An 18,438-nucleotide genomic window follows, 5' to 3' on the forward strand; every position below is an offset into this window, starting at 1 on the left:
GGGCGGGGGCAGGAGCAGGAGGAGGGGAGGCACCGCTAACAGGGGGTCCTGCTGGGCTGGCGACAAGTTCTGCAGCTCCATGGGGTGGTGGTTGCTTAGTACTGTGAGTGCCCTGAATGCTTCCGAATGGTTCACTCTACAACGTCTAAGAGGGCAAATGTTCCATGTATATCACAATTTATAAAAAGAAGAGAAAAAAAGCCAGCTCTGTGGCGAGGGTGTGAGGAACACGGCGCCGAACGGGGACCTGCCCACAGCGGGGTCAACGGTGACCCAGACGAGGCGTCTCCCCCGAGAACCCCACTCTCGGCACGGAGCACGGACCTCCCTCCAAGGGCCTCTCCCCCCAGCCACCCCCCCACCCCGCTCTGTCTGCTCAGGAAGGTCCCGGGCTGCCCCCTCCCCCCCCGCTCAGGGGACAACCGCTGGGGTAGATCAGTCCCTCTGTACTAGTCTGTACAGCTGTGATTCGGACCCCACAAAGGCACCAACAAGGCCCGGCCACCAGCTGCCGAAGCGCCCTGTCCTCACGGGGCGTTACTCCACCCTCACCCGGGCCCCCCCCGCACAGCCGCGCTCCCTGCTCTCCTCCACTCATGGCTCATCGTCAAGCCCGTCCCACCGCCCCTCCAGGCCCAAGATGACTCCTCACTTCGGGAGGCTGAAGGCCAGCCCCCGCCCAGCCCCCACTTGGCTCCATTCAGGGTCCTTAGTCACTTGGGGATGAAGAAGGGAGTCACAGCCCCCGTTCACCCTGTGCCGTGATCACAAGTCCGCTCAGAGCTCACTGTCAAACCGAAGGTCGGCCTTGGCCAGGGCAGCTGCATCCAGCCAAACTCGAGACACAGGCCTGGCCCGCACGTGCCCAGTCATCACAGCGCGGTATCGGGGCTAGGTCTGCAGTGGCTCCCGGGGGCTCAGAGCCTCCAGGAGTGTGCGGGTTCCCTGTCTCCCCCCTGAGGGGACAGTCCAGCTCACTGAGGGAAGGCCGGGGCTCAGGGGACAGGTCATGGCTCCCCCAGCACGGTCGGCTCTGGCGTCTCTGGGAGAGAGCACCTGCCCGGAATGGCCCGGACCCCACCACGGGGCAGGCTGCCTGGAGACGCTCTACTGGGCTCCACTGCTTCCCACCACCCTGTGAAGCAGGCGTCTGCGGGCCCAGGTACAGATGGCCACTGGCAGGTGTGGCCCCTTGCCACCACTGAGCAGAGCAGGACTCGGTACCTCCCTGCCCTCGGCTGAGGTTGGGGTCCCGAGGTGATGAATCCGAGATTCTGGGCTTAGTCCAGCTCCCTGAGCCGCTCAGTGCCCACGAAGCTTCCCTCTCCACCCCCTGAGCTGGAGCACCCGGCCCCGCGGCCCTCCTGCGGCCCCACCGGCCTCTGCGCAGGGCCAGTCCCTCCGCGGGTCTCTGTCCCTGTCTTTCCGAAGAGGATGCTTTCCCCATTTCAAGGGTGCGGCCTGTGACTCACGGGCCTCCTGGTGAAATGGTTTCCTAAGAGGGATAACACGATCAGTGCGCGGTGCCGGGGGCTCCCCACGGGCCGGTCGGGAGTCCATGAAGACTGAGTTCCCTGAGCCGCGACCCGTGAGCACCCGCCTCTCCCTCTCATCAGGGCTTCAGGGGGCTTCGGGATCGGCAGCCTTGTCTGCAGGACCAGACCCGCTGCAGTCTGAGGGCCGGGTGGGGCCGGGGACTGCTCGCCCCCACCCCCACCCGGAGTTCAGAGGCAGCCGCAGACCCCGTGGGCACGGGTGTGGCTGTGAACCCCTTGAACGTCACTTAGACAACAGGCCTGACACTCAGTTATGCCTCGTGGTTGCAGAGGCCGGACGCCCACAGCGGAGCCTTCTCACCCCGCGCTCACTCACAAGGCGGAGAGAGGGAGACCGAGAGGGAAAGCTCTGGGGTCTCCTCTTCCAGGGACGCAGACCCCAACCCGCTGACCGGCTCCACCCCTGCCTCTCGCCCCCCCAGGCCCACCTCCAAGCACGGCCACCACCGTGGGGCTACGGGCTACGGGGAAACCGTCCGCGGCAGCTGTGACGCAGTCATGGAGATAAAAGGGTCGTAAGAGGTACAAAGCAAGCAGGAAAAGGGACGACGGGACGAGGGGAAAGACGGGACATGAGGAAAACGGACGGCGAGCTGGCAGGTCTGACTCTAGTGGTGGCGGGAATCGCGCCAGGCTGAGAGCAGGGGTGCTGAGAGACGGGCATGGGAGGGGGATGGGCTGGGGAGGGCTTCAGTGGGAGAGAAATCGAAGTTACAGATCAGACCTTTAGGCCTTTTAATCCCCTCAAATGAGGCACTTCTAACCCTGAAACAGAGCCCGCGCAGCCCCTGCACCTCCGCGGTCCGCCTCGGGGAGAAGGCACGGGGTGCGGCTCAGGCGGGGATTTCGACCCCATTAGGAGCTGGTGCAGAAAGACACCCTCCCCTGTTTCTGATTCCCCAGGACGGAAAGAACGGGCATCTGGGGGCTCAGGGGGTTCAGGCCCGCGCGCCCTGGTGGTCTCCCTCTGAGGCAGATGGGAATCATTCCCAGTAAGGAGCCGAGCAAAGCGGAGGTGGGTTATGACTCCGCCCCTGCAAAGCAGACGACCCCGTGGGGTGCAGAAGGCGGGGTTTTCATCGCTGCGCCCCTTCCGGGCTGTATGGCCAGCACACGCGCAGTGGCCCCCGTCTTGTGAGGTCCCGTGCTGGGGGCTGTTGGAACATGTCTCCCCTGCTCGTGTGTTTACAGAAGAGCGAGACCGTGCCTGCTCCTGTCTGTGTCCGTCTCTTCTGTCTGCACCCCTCGATGCAGGCCTCCTGCGGGCTGCTTCCGTGGCTTCCAGGGCTTCCATGGCTTCCATGACGGAGACGCCCCTGGATGGAGGGCCGGCCCCACCCTGGCCAAGCCTATGCCTGTCCCAGGTCTCTGCTCCGCTCACTCCGCACAACCCATGTGCAGCCCCCACCCAGGGACCCTCTTCCAGAGCCCTTCTCCTCCACTCCTCCACCGGGACAGAGGAAAGTGAGCCAGCCTGGAAGCCGTACGGAGGGGGTCTGGCAAAGGAACAGGCTCTGCCACAAGCACTGTGAGCTCAGGAGGACGGAGCCCACGTGTGTTCTGCTTGCTCTCGAATTCCCAGCACCTGGCACAACCTTGGATCAGAGTTGACGCAAGAAACACTTGGGAAATGAATAAATGATGAATTGTCAAAAAGAGAAGAGGAAGCCATGACGGCCACGTAAAGGTCTAATCAAGCGCGTCGGACTTTCCCAGCAAGCCTGAAGCACCAGGCTGGAACACAGGGAGGGGAGGCACGCACCTCGAGTGCAAAATTCAAGGAAGGCTCCAAAACCAGTAATCAAGATAAACATCATTTTAATACAATTTTTTTCAGAAAATGCAACTGCGTTATGAACAATTGATGACAATCTTTAAGTGAAGACAGGATTAGTAAGAGTACGATGCTAAGTCCTGTGGAACCAGGGCCAAAAGGAAGAATCCAAATACAGACCTTGCCCCAACCCCTACATTTCGCACGCAAGCAGAGCCCTCCGCCGGCCCCACCTGCGTCCCGCCCTTGCGGGGAAGAGAACCTGGGAGACAAAGAAGAAAAGAAAATCCCGCACCTCCCTGAACCCAGCAGACCGTAGACGTAAAGGACCTATTAACTCCAAAAGGAGTTCCAGCTGGCTGAAACTAGGATCCACAAAGCATTTCAATAACGTCAGGAATAGGTTTAGGACAGGAATTAGGGAAGGTGCATTCGTCCAGAGAAACAGAACCGGTGGGATATGCACAGAGATCTCCAGAGAGACACGGAACAAGAGACTGGCTCCCACTGTGACGGAGGCTGAGGAGTCCCATGGCCTGCCCTCTGCCCTCCAGCACACGCAGGACAGCTGGGGATGGGGTTTGGTCCAAACCAAAGACCTGAGAACCAGGAGCACCTGTGCCCATGGGCAGGAGAAGATGGTGGTCTCGGCTCAAGCAGAGAGAGAGACTTAGCTTTCCCTCCGCCATTTTGTTCTCTGCAGGCCCTCCGTGGATGGGCTGCTGCCCACCAGCTGGTGGTGGCTCAGAGATCTGCATTCCTGGATTCAAATGCTAATCTCTTTAGGAAACACCCTCGCAGTCCAGCCCAGAAATAGCTTCCCAGCTGCCTGGGCATCCCTTCGCCCAGTCAAACAGACGCGTAAGATCGCCTACCACAGGACACTTGGATGTACTTGCAAACTTGTGAAACTAGGTCATGGACGATATGGAGGCTTCTCCGTCATATCAGATCCACTGGCAGCACTGGGCATGCAAGCCGCCCACCCCAGAGGGACTTTCCTTACTTCCACTTGCCGCACAGCACAGGGGAGACAGACCTGATGGCCAGAATGAAGCCAACGAAGTAGGTTTCCTTCCTCTGAACCACCAACCCCAAGCTCCCACCTTTCCCTGAGTGAAATGGACAGAGTAGTCGGGGAGGGGGGTTAGCTTCGTCTCCCCAGGGAGGACTGGGACAAGCTTCATCTGTGGCCACTTGGGAAATGACCACGACATGGCCCTCTGCCCCACACCAGGGTGTAAAGCCGCCCAGTGGCCGGGCCCACAAGTCGCTCAGAAGCACAGCGGACCCTCAGGCCCTGGGCACGCTGACCGCCAGGGCACTACAGGATTCGCTGGAGCCGGCTTTCCCACTGAGCACGGGAGGCAAAGCCTACGACATGGCCAACAGTCAGGCCACCCTTGGCAGCAGAACCCTGACACAGCCCTTGCGGCGACCGGACCAAATGCCCAGGATGTGGTCCTTGACCCCCAGCTCCCCTCATCTCGGCCTTGCTTTCAACCGGGACCAGCCAGGGAGACACGAATCTGCCGCCTACCAACCACAAAGGATGTCCTGCTTCTAATTAGCTCACGGCCGGCTTCCCCACGCCCACGGCCCTCTCCTCCGCCGGCGGCTCTCCGGTCCCTGTGCCAAACGCGTGGCCGGCGCCCCCCTGGTGGCAGGCTCCAAGTGAGAAGCCCACGCTTCTCTCCTTGGCAGGAGTGGGTAGGAGCCCAGGCCCGGAGCCCATCACCAGGGTTTGCAACAGCCTTGTTAAGCAAGCCGCCCGACGCCTCACTTTGAACTGGGGCTAATAACAGCACCCCCACCGCAGTCTCTCCACCACCCACCCCCACAGCTTCAAGGTCATGGTTGGCCAACCCTGAGTCTTGACCTCAAGGGTTCAGGAAGGGCTGAGCAGCCCTCTTCCGGGGGGCTGAAATGGTAACGTGGGGGTCCAGGAGCAGTGGGCGTGGCCTGCCCGAGGAGGAGAGCGGAAGAGCAGGTGAACAGAGCAGGAGTGAGAAAGGAGACAGTCCTGACAGCATTCCGGAACGTTCCAGGGGTCCTGAGACCCACCTGCCCTTGAGCGTCAGGTCCCGTGAAGAAAAAACCCCAGTCCTTTAGGCTTGAAGAAGCATGGGTGGGTTTCCTGTAGCTTATAGCCTGGAAAGACAGGGCTGCCCCAGAGGAACCCCTCCCCACCCACCCCCAAGAATCAAGGCCACGCCCCTCCATGGGTTTGAAGGTACGTGGAAGAAAACGGACACAGGGGAGAAGGCCACGGGCCATAGGGACAGAGATGGACAGGGGCAGCTGCAGCCCTGGGACGCCGAGGACTGTGGGCACTGCCAGGGGCTGGAAGAGGCCAGAAGGATCCTTCCCCAGGGCCTGCAGAGGGAACGGGCTCCCCGCAAAACCCTGATTTCCGACTTCTGGCCTCCAGACTGTGCAAGAGTTTTTTTCTTCATTCTAAGCTGTCCGGTGGTTCTTTATTGACCAGAAGATTTCTGCATGGAGCCAGGAGTCTCGATGTCTAGGGTTTTGGGGAGAACAGAAGTCTCGCCTTCATTCCCCTCATCCCGGGGTGCTGCTGCTTCCCGTCGGGGCCACGGGATCATGGCACAGAACAGGAACGGGGGGAGAGAAAGGCTTCGCCGAGGTGAGGAGCTGTCGCACGACACGGCTGCCTTTCCCTTAGCTTTTAGAACATGCGCCCTGGAGGGGTCAGGCGCCTGTGCTCCGGGGGGGCAGAAACGGTGGGAAAGAAAACCCACTCCCACTCCACAGGGAACATGGTCCCGGCATGTGCCGCTCGCTTTCCCTCCCATGCCAGCACCGCCCCCCCCAGAGGTGGTCAAGGGTGACAGGGGCAGCCAGGGAAACTCTGTGTATGTCGGGGGGGGGTAAGAAGTGCTCCCCATCTGCTGTGACATCACATCACCCTCCCTGAAGTCTGGAGAGCCCTGGGCAACGGCAGAGGCAACTCCCCCCGGAAACTGGTTGAGAAACCGAACCCGCAGGTATGTCCACACTGGGGTGAAGAAGGGCTTGGCCGAGACAACGCCCACCACCCCCGTGCTCTGAGGTGGGGCTGGGAGTCCTCAGGTTCCTCAGGTTCCTGTGGACCCACAGAGGCAGCAGAAGGGACCGGAGACGGGCCACACCACTCTGCCACCGACAGGTTGCCCCGGAGAAGGGGGACTGGGCAGCGGGTCCGTCTCACGCGTCCACATGCGTGGGTGGATCCCCAGCTGGGAGGCTGGTGGGGGGTGGTACCCGAGACCAGCAGAGGTGGCCACATGTCACCACGCAACCCCAGAATCGGACGAGAAGCCTCACCGCCCCCCAGCTGCAGCCAGCCACGGACACAGACGTCCCCGGGCGGTACCGCACCGGCCGGCTTCCCAGGCCGGCTGCAGGGGTGCGTGCCGGGACAGAGAGCTGTCACTGTCCCCCTCCCCCCCCATCGCCCGCCGCGGGCTGCCGGGTTTGGAAAGGAGCGTGGGCCGGAAGGCAGGCTGCGGCCCTCACACCTGAAGGGGCCGGGTGTTTACCGGAGACGCACAAAGCTTTAAACCCAGCGATGACGGAGAAAAACGCCCCACGGGACTGTTTACCGGGTTAAGCTGCGTTAAATTTAGTTTTCTCGTTGCCAAGCAGGAAGGGCCTGTCAGAGGCGCGTCGGAGCGGGGCTGGAAATAGAAGAGCGCGTTTGCACACAGCGGCTGGGGACCGTCCGCTCACGCCTCCCGCGACACCAGACGCGCCGCGCACGAGCCGAGCTCCGAGCCAGACTACAGGGACAGAGAGGACACAGCACGGAGCGAGTGGAGCCGCCGGCGCCGGTGTGTCCGCTCTCTCCGCCCCAGGGAAACCCGCCGCCCCCGACCGCCAGGCCGAGAGCCAGCGGTCGGAAAGGGTCAGCGAGACAAGCCAACGCCAGGCACGACGGAGCCACGCTGGGCCCGAGAACGGAGCTGGACCCACGAACAGGAAGACCGAACGCCGGGGCCCCGCAGGTTCCATCCCAGGCCGAGCGTCTGAAGCTCTAGGACGACGCTTCTCCGAACACGGTCTCCCGACCACGCCGCGCTCGCGTGGCCAAGGAACGCCCACGGCGGCCGGAGGCCCACGGTGGTGCACAGACACACGCGTCCCCCGCCTGGAGCTTCCGTGGGGCACCGCGCTCCCTCGTTCCTGCGAGTTACCACTCTGGTCCCTCTGTAATTCCTCACTCGGTCGTCGCTTGACACCCGATCACTGTCCTCACATCATGACTCCTGACGCCGGAGGGGCTCTGGGCATCCCAACCGTGCAGGGTGGCCCCAGCCTGGCCCCCGTGTCACCTGCACAGGCACGTCCCCGCCCTCTGCCTCCCCACCCACCTGCTGGCTCTGGTCACGAGGATGCGGAGTCTGGAGGCTCCCGGTCGACTTCCCTTGAGTGTGAGCGCGTCTCGTTGCCTCCGACCTGCCCCTTAGCTCGCTCCACGGCCGGCTCTTCCCACTCCTTCGTCCCGGCACAGCAGTCTCCGTTCCGGTCCACGCTGGCTCACACAGGATGGTTTCCTAACGCGTAACTCAGAAAAGACGGTTCTCTGCTGAATTCTGAAGATTAGATTCTTTTTTTTTTTTTTTTTAAAGAATTTATTCATTATTTTGACAGATCAGAAGCAGGCAGAGAGAGAGGGAGGAAGCAGGCTCCCCGCTGAGCAGAGAGCCCGATGCGGGGCTCGATCCCAGGACCCTGAGATCATGACCTGAGCCGAAGGCAGAGGCTTAACCACTGAGCCACCCAGGCGCCCCTGAAGATTAGATTCTTAATTAGAAACAAGTCCATTAAAATCAGGAGCTGAGCTTTGCGGCGTGGGCGCACCCGTGTGTTGTGCCGGGGCTGGGGGCTCCGACGAAGAAGCCGTTGGCCACATTGTATCGGCTCCACTGCGCGCCGGCTAGAGTCCTTGCTCCCTTCGTGCATCGGGATCTCCCCGCCTTCTGACCCGAATGTTCTGTGCAACAGACATTTTGAGGGGCGTCTGGGGGGGCTCAGTCGTTAGCGTCTGCTTTCAAATAAATAAAATCTTTTTTAAAAATGGACATCCTGAGCCACTACGGTGATACGGTGAACACTGGTTTAACGGGGAGGGACCCCGTCCTCATTCGGGACACCCAGCAAGTGAGCTCAGGCAGGAGAGGCCAAGGGCCCTGGCCGTAGTGCCAGAACCCGGATTGCGCCCGGTGGGGACACAGAGAAAGCCCTGCAGGCCCGTCACCGAGGCAGCCTCCCACCAGAGCTGCCAAACACGAGACCAAATCCAGGTGTGGGAATGCAAGGCCGAGTTGGGGGCCCACTTGCCACTTGCTCTAGGTCCCTGGGAGCCACTCTCAAGGAACACTGGGTACACGTCTGAGCTGGGAGAGCCTCTGCCTGCCCCCCCCCCCCTGGAGGCCACACAGGTAGTCAGAGATCAAGGCGCTGCCCCCCAGAGTGGGCTGGCCGAGTTCTGGGTAGCAGCAGGAAGGGCCGAAGCTGGCCATGTCATCGTCCAGGGACGGGAGGGCCGAGGTCAGCCCTGCCGAAAGGCAGGAGGCCAGGAGAAGCCCAGGGAGAGAACGGCCTTGAGGCTGGCAGAGCCCGAGGAGGCTGAGTGAGATCCTCTCAGGGAAAGCCTCTGGCAGGCACAGGTTATTCTGTTCAGGAAGTTTAGGAAAAGGCGAGCTTCCTGGGCTCTGTGGGCAGCCGCCCCAGCCTCTGAGCACCACTGCCTCACAGGTCACGGGCTGCCCCCTCGTCCTAGCAGGGGCGGCCTGGAGGGGAGGGGCCAGCGCCCGACTCCCCGGCCCAGCAGGTCCCGAGTCCGCTCAGCAGAAGGAAGGTATGAAGGAAGAGGTTTTGGCCAGAGGGCTCGGGACCACCAGGCCTCCCCCCTCCAGTTCGGGGGCTTTCCTGAGAGAAAGCTCGCGGGGCCCAGCAGGCACCACAGACCGGGCGCCGGAGGAGAGGAGGCCGTGGGTCCTCCACGGAGACCGTCGCCCAAACGGGCATGTACGGAGCAAGGACTCACTTTGCTAACGGAAGGTTTCTGCTCGGTGGGAAACGGAGCGCCCTGGGGAATCAGCCCCAGAACACAGAGCCTTTTGGTCTTTGACTCTTCACTACCCCCAGAAGACCTGGTCCGCACCGGGTGCACCGGGGCTGCATGGAACGAACGGCGCGTACCACGGCCCCCGGCAGGCTACCTTATCCAGGGCAACAGGCCACCTGTGCGCGCATGGCACAGAGAGAACCAGCAAGGGCCGTCGGGCCGGAGAGCAAGCGCCGGCCGCCTCAGATGGAGAAAGAACCAAGATGTTTCTCACATGGGAACAGAGCACGAGTGTGCGGCTCAGTGTGTTTTCAGGATTCGAGGCACAGGACACTGGCATCGGCAGCGCAGGGCCGGGCCTGTCCCACGGACATGATGGGAACCACGTTCCTCCGGGAACTCCTTCAACGACAAACAGGTGCTTCTGAGATGAGAAAAGGCGTGCGGGACCCAGGAAGGGGTTTGAAAACCATTCAGATCAAAACAGAAAGGGGGGCTTTGGACAGGTACACCTGAGCCAGGCTGGGCTCCCCGATGGCAGCCCAAGGGATGCCCGCCGGTCATGAGCCCTGGAGACGTGTGGCTTTAAAAAAGAGCTCTTTGTCCGAATACCTTTCAGATGTGCCACAAAGCAGAGCCCTGGCTTGGAGACCCAAGGCCCAAGCAGAGAGCTGGCTTTGCTCCACCCAGCCCTGCCTGGTCGCCCGGGACCGCAGGACCGCCCCGGCATGTCACACCCACCAACATGCTGCCCGCTCACCTGTTTCGCAGACGGCAGCTAGGAAAGAAGGGAAAGACCAGGGGGAAACACAAGTTCCGAATGTCTGGGGGACAGTCCGACCGTCTACGAACGGCCTGCCTCCTCAAAGTGCAGGATGGACCAGCGGCGTGACCCGGGACGTGCGTCCTTCTGCATTACTGGGAGAGGCAGGGAAAACCAAACTTCAAATCACCTCCACGTAGAGACCGTCACACTCCAACGGCGCTCCGGCGGCCGCGTCCCGGGATGGCCACGCATGTGGCCGGGGCGTGTCGCAGATTCAGGGGGAAGACGAAACACAGACAGAGTCGTCCCCGGAAAGAGGCAAGTCCAGCGTGACGTCCGAAGACACCCGAGGCTGGTCCAACCCCCGGTCGTTCAGAGCACCACGGCGACGCACCGCTGGAGAATGACCAGACCTGGAGATAGCGGATCTCTGGGAAGATAGGGAAGTCCCTGGCTCCCGGCTCCCGGAGCCCTTGGGCTTTCCCGAGTGAGAAGAGCAAGGGCAGCATCCCTGGTCATGACTGGCTTCTTGTCCTCAGTTACTGCGACGCGTCGTCAGAGCCACGGCTGCGTCCCGTTATTCGCAACCAACCCCACGACTCCCGCACCTGGGTTTATGTTAATGAGGTTCCTTAGGAAGAACACCCAAGGGTGGGGGCTGGTTCCTGGGGAACCAACTGGGAACACAGGGTTGAACGCCAGGAGGGGTGAGGGGCTAGAGGTTTAATCAAGCATGCCTGTGTAACGAAGCCTCCGTAAAACCCCAAAAGGACAGTGTTCAGAGAGCTTCAGGCTGGTGGGGGGTGCACGGACAGGGAGAGCCGCATCCCTGGAGAGAGCGTGGACGCGCTGCGCCACTTCCCGACGTCTCACCTTAAGTTTCTCTCCATCTGGCCCTTGACCTGCATTCCTTATCAGAGCCTTGAATAAACCATTCAATGGGAGTAAGTGTTCCCCTGAGTTCTGTGAGCCGCTCTGGGGGATGCACCCAACCGAAGGAGGGGGTCATTGGAACCTCTGACGCATAGCAAATCCGCAGGCTCTCAGCTGTGCTTGCGACTGGCATCTGACGTCGGGGATGGGGGACAGTCTTGTAGGACCGGGCCCTTAACCTGTGGAATCTGATGCAATCTTTGGGTAGACGGGGTCAGAACTGGGTTGAATTAAAACGAATTGCTTCGTGTTGTGTGTGTGGGAACTGCCCCTCATTGGAAATGGATCCGCGAACATTAAAAGATCAGGGAACTCCTGAATCAGGAAGCCCGTCCACCGCAAGATCTGGGACTAGAAAAACCCGAGAGAAACTCTATAGGAAGTTTCTCAGGGGAAAACAGAAAATCTGACACGAAGCACTTCTGTTGATGGCAGTTCTCTCCCCCAGATCAGCCATGAGGCAGAAGGAGGCTGTAAGTTAGCCCTCCAGACTAAACAGAGGTCCTCAGACACTTGGAGACACAATGAGGAAGAAACAGCTATAATCGGAAGTCTAAAACCTAAGAACAGAAAAAAACGAAATGTAGAAAAATATTTAAAAGCTGGGAGATAGGGGAAAGCTGTATGGGGTCTCTCCGCACCTTGCTGGCGACTTTTCTGCAAGTGTGAAAATATCTGGACATAAAAAGTTTCAGGAGGGCTGGGGATACTTTCACGGCTGTCTCGGTGGCCTGAGCAGTGACGGAACTGCAGAGAGAGGGCAGGCGTGGGGGGCCACGGAGCACAAGCCGTCGGAGGGCCCCGTGCAGGGTGGCGAGGGGGACTGGAGCCCAGAACAGGGTGTTCTCTCTGGGCAGTTAGAGAAGCCGCTGCCAGAACCACAGTCGACAGCCTCAGGGTCTGGCCACTCCAGGGCAGACGGGCATCAAGCAGAGGAATGGACGCAGCGCCCGTCTGCGCCGTGTGCTGGCTGGAGCCCCCGGCCTCTTAGCTCACTCCGGTGTCCTGACTACACAAATGCGTGCTGTCAAAGAGCATCGCGGGCTTACTTAACCTGCAGAAATAAGGTATTTGTTGTCATAGCGGGCAGTCAGTAGATAATAATCATGGCTCCTGATCAGAAAGGACAAACAAAAGCCCCACACGTAGCAGAGGGACGTCCGCGTCCCGGTAGAGGGCTCGGACTACGTCACGATGGTATTAGCACGGAGCTGACTTCCACGGTCCTTCTGCAACCACAGAGGAAGCTGCCCGGGTTCGGTTTGTTTAGAAGTGGGCAGAGATGACGCAGCCGCAGGTGTCAGAGGGAGAATCTGGGCTGCGTAGAGCCAAGCGTAGGGAAGGAGTTCAGCAGGCAGGTAGCCCGCTGTCGGGTGGATGGGAACGAGCCCAGGACAGGAAGAGAGGGGCGGCACCCCAGAAGCCGGCTCCTTTTTCTCCTTCCTGTGCTGCTTCTTCCTCCCATGGCTTCGCAGCACCTCTACCCGGACAGCGTGAACCACCTGAAGACTCAGCACAGCCTTCCCGCTGCGCTCACGCGGCCCGATCCACTCTCCTGGTGCTCACAGCTGCTCCCACGGTCCTGGCTGGCATAAACCTACCTGCGGTTTGTTGTCCTGCATTCACTTATTCATCAGACGTGTCCCGAAGGCCCTTCCTGAGCCAGGCACGGTCTGGGAACTGAACCCAGAGATACCTCAAGAGACAGGATCCCCGCTGTCCCAGAGCTGATAAGCTAGTGTGACGGCTCCGAGGACCGTATCACCACACCCCTCAGGAATGCAGGTGCAAACAATCCTTGACAAAATGTTAACAATAGTGGGCACACGGGGGGCTCACTCATTAAGCATCTGCCTTTGGCTCAGGTCATGATCCCGGGGTCCTGGGATCAAGCCCCACGTCGGGCTCCCTGCTCAGCGGGAAGCTTGCTTGTCCCTCTGCCTCTGCCCGTCCCCACCCCCCACTCATGCTCTCTCTCTCTCGAATAAAAAAATAAAATCTTAAAATATCAACATACTGAATCCAGTAATGTATTTTTTTTTTAATAGATTTTATTTATTTGACAGATCACAAGTAGACGGAGAGGCAGGCAGAGAGAGAGAGGAGGAAGCAGGCTCCCCGCTGAGCAGGGAGTCCGATGCGGGGCTCGATCCCAGGACCCTGAGATCATGACCTGAGCCGAAGGCAGAGGCTTTAACCCACTGAGCCACCCAGGTGCCCCAGCCAGTAATGTATTCTTAAAAACCCAAGACCCAGTGGATTTTACCCCAGGGATGCAGAGTTGATTGGCCACTAGAAATGTGACTCAGTGGAACAGCCATATGGATACACGAAGAGAGAAAAACCGCGTGAGCTACGGCGTCTGTGCAGAAAAGCCATGGACGAAACACACACAACCCTCGGCGGCTGTCAGTCATCCCAACTAAGGACGAGGAACAGAATACTTTGGTCCACGATCAGGACCGGGATAGAGGGCCTCCCTCTAGCCCTTACCTCCTCCCGCATACAAAATTAACTCACAAGGGCTCAGACCTGCCTGTAAGAGTAAAACCTCCTCCGAGACGGGGGCTGGTCACCAGAGACCACAAGCCACGGCCAGACGCTCGGGACTTCAGGGAGCGGAGAGGGGCTGGAAATGGACCAGCGATCGATCGGGCCTACGTGAGGAAGCCTCCATGGAATCCCAAGAGCACAGGGTTTGGGGAGGTTCCGGGCTAATGAACACACCCCTGTATAAGGGGAGGGTCACACACCCCACCTCCACGGGGACCCAAGTTCCTGCCCTTGAGAACGCCCTGGAGCTCATTTTATGTATCTCCTCCTCTGGCTGCTCATCTGTGGCCTCTGTCATACCGTGTCCTCTAACCAGCAAGCGTGCTTCCCTGAGTCCCGTGAGCCCCTCTAGCAGATTACCGAAGCCGAGGAGGGATCGTGGGAACCCCCAGCAGGGAGCCCCGTCAGACAGAGCTGGGGGTTACCCGGGGACGCCCTACTTGCATCTCGTGGGATGGGGCCCTTGACCGGTGGGGTCTCTCTCCAGGGAGAGGGGTCAGGACAGAGCTAAACTGTAGGACACGGAGGACTGCTTGGTGCGTGTGTGTCCGGGGCAGGGGCGGGGGGAGGACCCGGAAGGGTCAGAAGTGAAATGTTCTGTGTGTAGGTAGGAGGTAGAAAATTTTTTGGACACACTCTCGAAAGAATATTCTCCCGTCCGTGGACATTTCCAGTCCCAAGCCTTGAGTCGCAAGCTGAAGGTCAAGTCAGAAGCACCGGGAAGTTGAACAAGGTTAACACAGGTACCAACAAATACCGACGTTTGCCCGCGGGCACATCCTGTCTGCCCGGAATCTGCACTCACCTGTGAACGTACAAAGGCTATTTGGGCTCTGCTCCCCGGGAACTGTTTGCCTCCGAGAAACGGGGCTGACTTGCGCTAACTGCTCACTGATATTTCAACCCGGGGTCAACAGGAAGTGCCCCCGTGTCCTCCGCACACGACGCTGACTTCTGTGTCGAGAGGCTCTCCGGACTCCGGGCCCACGGTGCACCTGCATCTTAGGCGGGTGCGTCCCCCAGTGTCTACCGACACCCCGCGGGGCCCGCCCAGCGCCCGGGTCCACGCGCCACTGCCCAGGAGGCTCGGCGCCTGCTAAGGACTCACCAAAGGAGCCCGTCCTTCTCCTGCGCCGACACCCCTTGGAAGAAGGCACGCAGAGCTCAGACACTTGGCGTCCGTGTCCCGGGGGCGCCGCACGACCCTGTGGTCTTAGCAGCTGTTGACGGGCAAAGCCCGCCGGGTGTGGTGGGCTTGGCTGACAGGAGGCCATGGCATCGAACCATGGCCTGGGGACAGGGACTGCCCTCTTGGGAACTCTGAAGAGCCCTGCAGGTTAATCCCGCGGACGGAAGCAGCCACGGGCCCAGCTAGTCTCTGACACTTTTGTCGAGACTCTCTTTGGCGATGCCTCCTCTCAAGGTCACGTCCAACGTCTCTCTGCCAACCGGGCTGGGGGGGTTCTCCCGGGAAACGGGCAGAAGGCCCCGGAGAGCTTGCTTCCTCCAGCCCCTCTGCCTCCCCTGTCCTGTGAGGACACGGTGAGAAGCCGGAGGGCCTCCCCGGACGCTGGACTTCCCGGCCCTCAGGACCGGGAGGAAGATGTTTCTGCGGTTTCGGCCGCCCCGTCTGTGATTTTGCTACACTGGTCCGAGCAGCCGAATATTGCACAGGGACCACACCCAGACGCAGCGGCAAACTTGACTTGGCCTGAAATGCAGAGCTCCCTGGTTTCCGTCCCAGAAGGGTCCCTGGGACTCACCCGCCGGCAGAGACGGGGTTGCTCACCCCGGAGCCTGCACAGGGGCTCAGGACCGGGCACTCAGGGCTTCTGTGTAATTTTCCAGAGATCATCTGTAGCTCGGTTAGCTTTGCGGGGGGCCAGTGGCTCATAAATGATTAGACCTGCTTTCCTGGCGGTTCTCGGGTGGTGCAGACACACAGACTTTTTCCAGACGCGGTTTCCCTCTGCCCCAGCGAAGACAGGAGGGTTACGACAGCGGGAGGGCTGATGTGTCCAGGTCGGAGCTCTCAGCAGGGAGAGGCGGCTCTACCCCACTCCGAGAGCGAAAGGTCTCAGCCTGATTCTCAGACGACGAGATGAGCAGGTCTGCAGGCAGGTGAGGTCAAGCCTCCAGGCCCGGCGAGCTCAGGCTGCAAGGAGGGATGATGGAGTGTCAGGTGCTCCCGCAGGAGCTGGGGCGCTGTCCTCGCCGGTGGCACCGCACCCCCGAACGTGTCCGTGATGCTGTCAGGTCTGTGTGTCTGCTGACGGCAAGGCTGCCCTCCTGCGGCCCCGTCGACACGGGGCGGCCTCGTTACAGAGACGCCTGCTTTGTTTCCAACGGCCCCTCTGCAGACACCAGGAAGCCGGGAGGAGGCACGTGGGTTCCGGGTACAGCGCCGAGCACACCTGCAGCCAGCCGTCCAGTGAGGTGGGGGCTGAAGCCGCACGGGGGCGCCCTGCATCCGAGGCTGGGGTCGGCCCTGCCGGCGGCAGGCACCCAGGACCAGCCCCGGGGGCAGAGGCCTGGCCCCGCGACAGCAAGGCAACCAAAGGACACACTCCCCGGGAGAGCCCGGGGTTGCCAGCCCTGCGACACTGCCTGGTCTGCGGATGTGAAAACACATCGTCATTGTCACGGCAGTTAGGGAACCGGTCATCCTAGCTCCCCATCGTCCATGCAAGAGAAGCCATTCTCTGGCAGGTGCCGAGTGGTTTTCGGAGGGTGCTGGCCCCAGCCACAGGGTTTCCTTCAAAATCTAGGAAGGCAGACGGGACAGGATTGGACATTGAGACGATTGCTCCCAGGGAAATTTGGAAAAGGACTCCTCTGCCCTGTCAGATCATTTCAGGAAGATGAACCCACAGCGGGAAGAGCTGGATGGTCGGGTCTAAGTTCCCAGGCTGCGCCTCTGGTCCTGAGAGGGGCCGACCTGTTCCTGCAGACCACCAAATGCCACATCTTTCCCCAGGACATCGCCCGGGACCCCACCAGTACCATCTACTCCATGGTACGCTGTTCTACTTTCCTTTAAGAAGAATCACATGGAGGCCCCTGGGTGGCTCAGTCGTTAAGCCTCTGCCTTTGGCTCAAGTCATGATCCCGGGGTCCTAGGATGGAGCCCCGCTACAGGCTCCCTGCTCTGTGGGAAGCCTGCTTCTCCCTCACCCGCTCCCCCTTCTTATGTTCCCTCTCTGTCTCTGTGTCAAATAAATAAAATCTTAAAAAAAAAAAAAAAAGAGGAAGAAGTATCACCAAGATCCCACAACTCCTAAAACACAAAAGCTAGTGTGTAGTAGGCTCAGACCTGGACCCAAGACCTTGGCAGTTTTTTGAAGTTTTTGTTCTTATTTTATTGATAAATTTTCTCTTCACAAAAAGGAAAACAAGTTGATAAATCCAGATTTATATTATAGTAATAATAGAATAAGGGAGGGGGGTGCCCGGGTGGCTCAGTCGGTTAAGCATCTCACTCTGGATTTCGACTCAGGTCCCCTTCTCGGGGTTGTAAGACCGAGTCCCATGTTGGGCTCCGCGCTGGGCGTGGAGCCTGCTGAAGATCCTCTGTCTCCCTCTCGTCTGGCTCCCCCCACTCTCCGTGCTTGTGTCCTCTTTTACTCACTCTCAAAAATATTTTTTAAAAAGATAAAGGGTTGGGGCCTCTGCCTGCGGCTCAGGTCATGATCTCAGGGTCCTGGGATCGAGCCCCGCGTTGGGCTCTCTGCTCAGCAGGGAGCCTGCTTCCCCCCACCCCCGCCTGCATCTCTGCCTGCTTGTGATCTCTGTCTGTCAAATAAATAAATAAAGTCTTTAAAAAAAAATTAAAAAATAAAAAATAAAAAGATAAAGGGTCAAAGTGTGATTAAAAGGGAACGTACAGGCTACAGACTGCAGGATTCCAGTTGCGTGATGTGCTGGGAGAGGTAGAGCTAGGGGCCAGCAGGAAGTCCGGGAGAGAGGGAGGGACAGGTGCGGCACAGGATGTCTGAGGCAGGACACCGTAAAGACGCATACAGGTGATCGCGTCTGTCTAGAGCCCTGGAGCAAACGCGCCAGGTGAACCAGACACACCCTGCGGACTCCGGGTGCCACTGTGTCTGTGTGGACGCGGGCTGAGGGTGCTGCTGTGTCTGTGTGGACGCAGCAGTTGTGTCACACGGACCCTCTGACCGGGACACCGACGGGAGGGGAGGCCGTGCAGATCGCGGCAGGAGGCAAACGGGAAATCTCTGTACCTTCCCTTCGTTAGCACTGTCATCCCCAAACTGCTCTAAACAACGAAATCTAATAAAAACATCAGTACGAAGCAGGGCAAGTACAGAGCAGGACTGAGTCACAGGCCATTGTGCCTCTGATTCTGGGCTTCCTGGCAGCCAAGATGAGGAGCGAAACCCAACAGCTCCCAGAGTGGCAGTCAGACCCTCCCCCGAATCCCACTGGCAGAAGCAAACCCAGCGAAGCGTCCCGGCGGCTTTTCAGAGAAAGGCCAGCAGGACACTCCGGCCCTGGTGACTTCAGACAGGGGTCATGGAGGACTGGACTGGACAAAGGAATTGGGATGTTTTCACTCCACTGGAAGGGTGTTGGGTCCTGTCTTGCGCTGTCCTGGAGGCTGTGGCCCTTGGAGACACAGGCCTAGGGGTGGACAGTCTCAGGTAAGACCAGCCAGTGCCAGAGAAGCCTGTCCAGCAGGGTCCTGGGGCAGGGCTCTAAGTTCACCCGGCTCTCTGAACCTTCGATCTGTGTGCGTAGGACCAAGCACCCCGCCTTCCCTGCA

The 18,438-nt window shown here is 60.0% G+C and overlaps 1 long non-coding RNA gene across 1 annotated transcript; it reads right to left on the bottom strand.

Annotated features, from left to right (window-relative positions):
- Positions 1-5,558: 5,558 nt before the first annotated feature.
- On the bottom strand, positions 5,559-12,596 carry LOC116578210. The gene is made up of 3 exons (XR_004280774.1): positions 9,678-12,596; positions 7,704-7,925; positions 5,559-7,010 (listed from the first exon to the last, which is right to left on the bottom strand). It is a non-coding gene; the product is annotated as an uncharacterized LOC116578210 (long non-coding RNA).
- Positions 12,597-18,438: the final 5,842 nt, after the last annotated feature.

Source organism: Mustela erminea, chromosome 18, assembly GCF_009829155.1.
Source record: "Mustela erminea isolate mMusErm1 chromosome 18, mMusErm1.Pri, whole genome shotgun sequence".
Taxonomy (NCBI): Eukaryota; Metazoa; Chordata; class Mammalia; order Carnivora; family Mustelidae; genus Mustela; species Mustela erminea.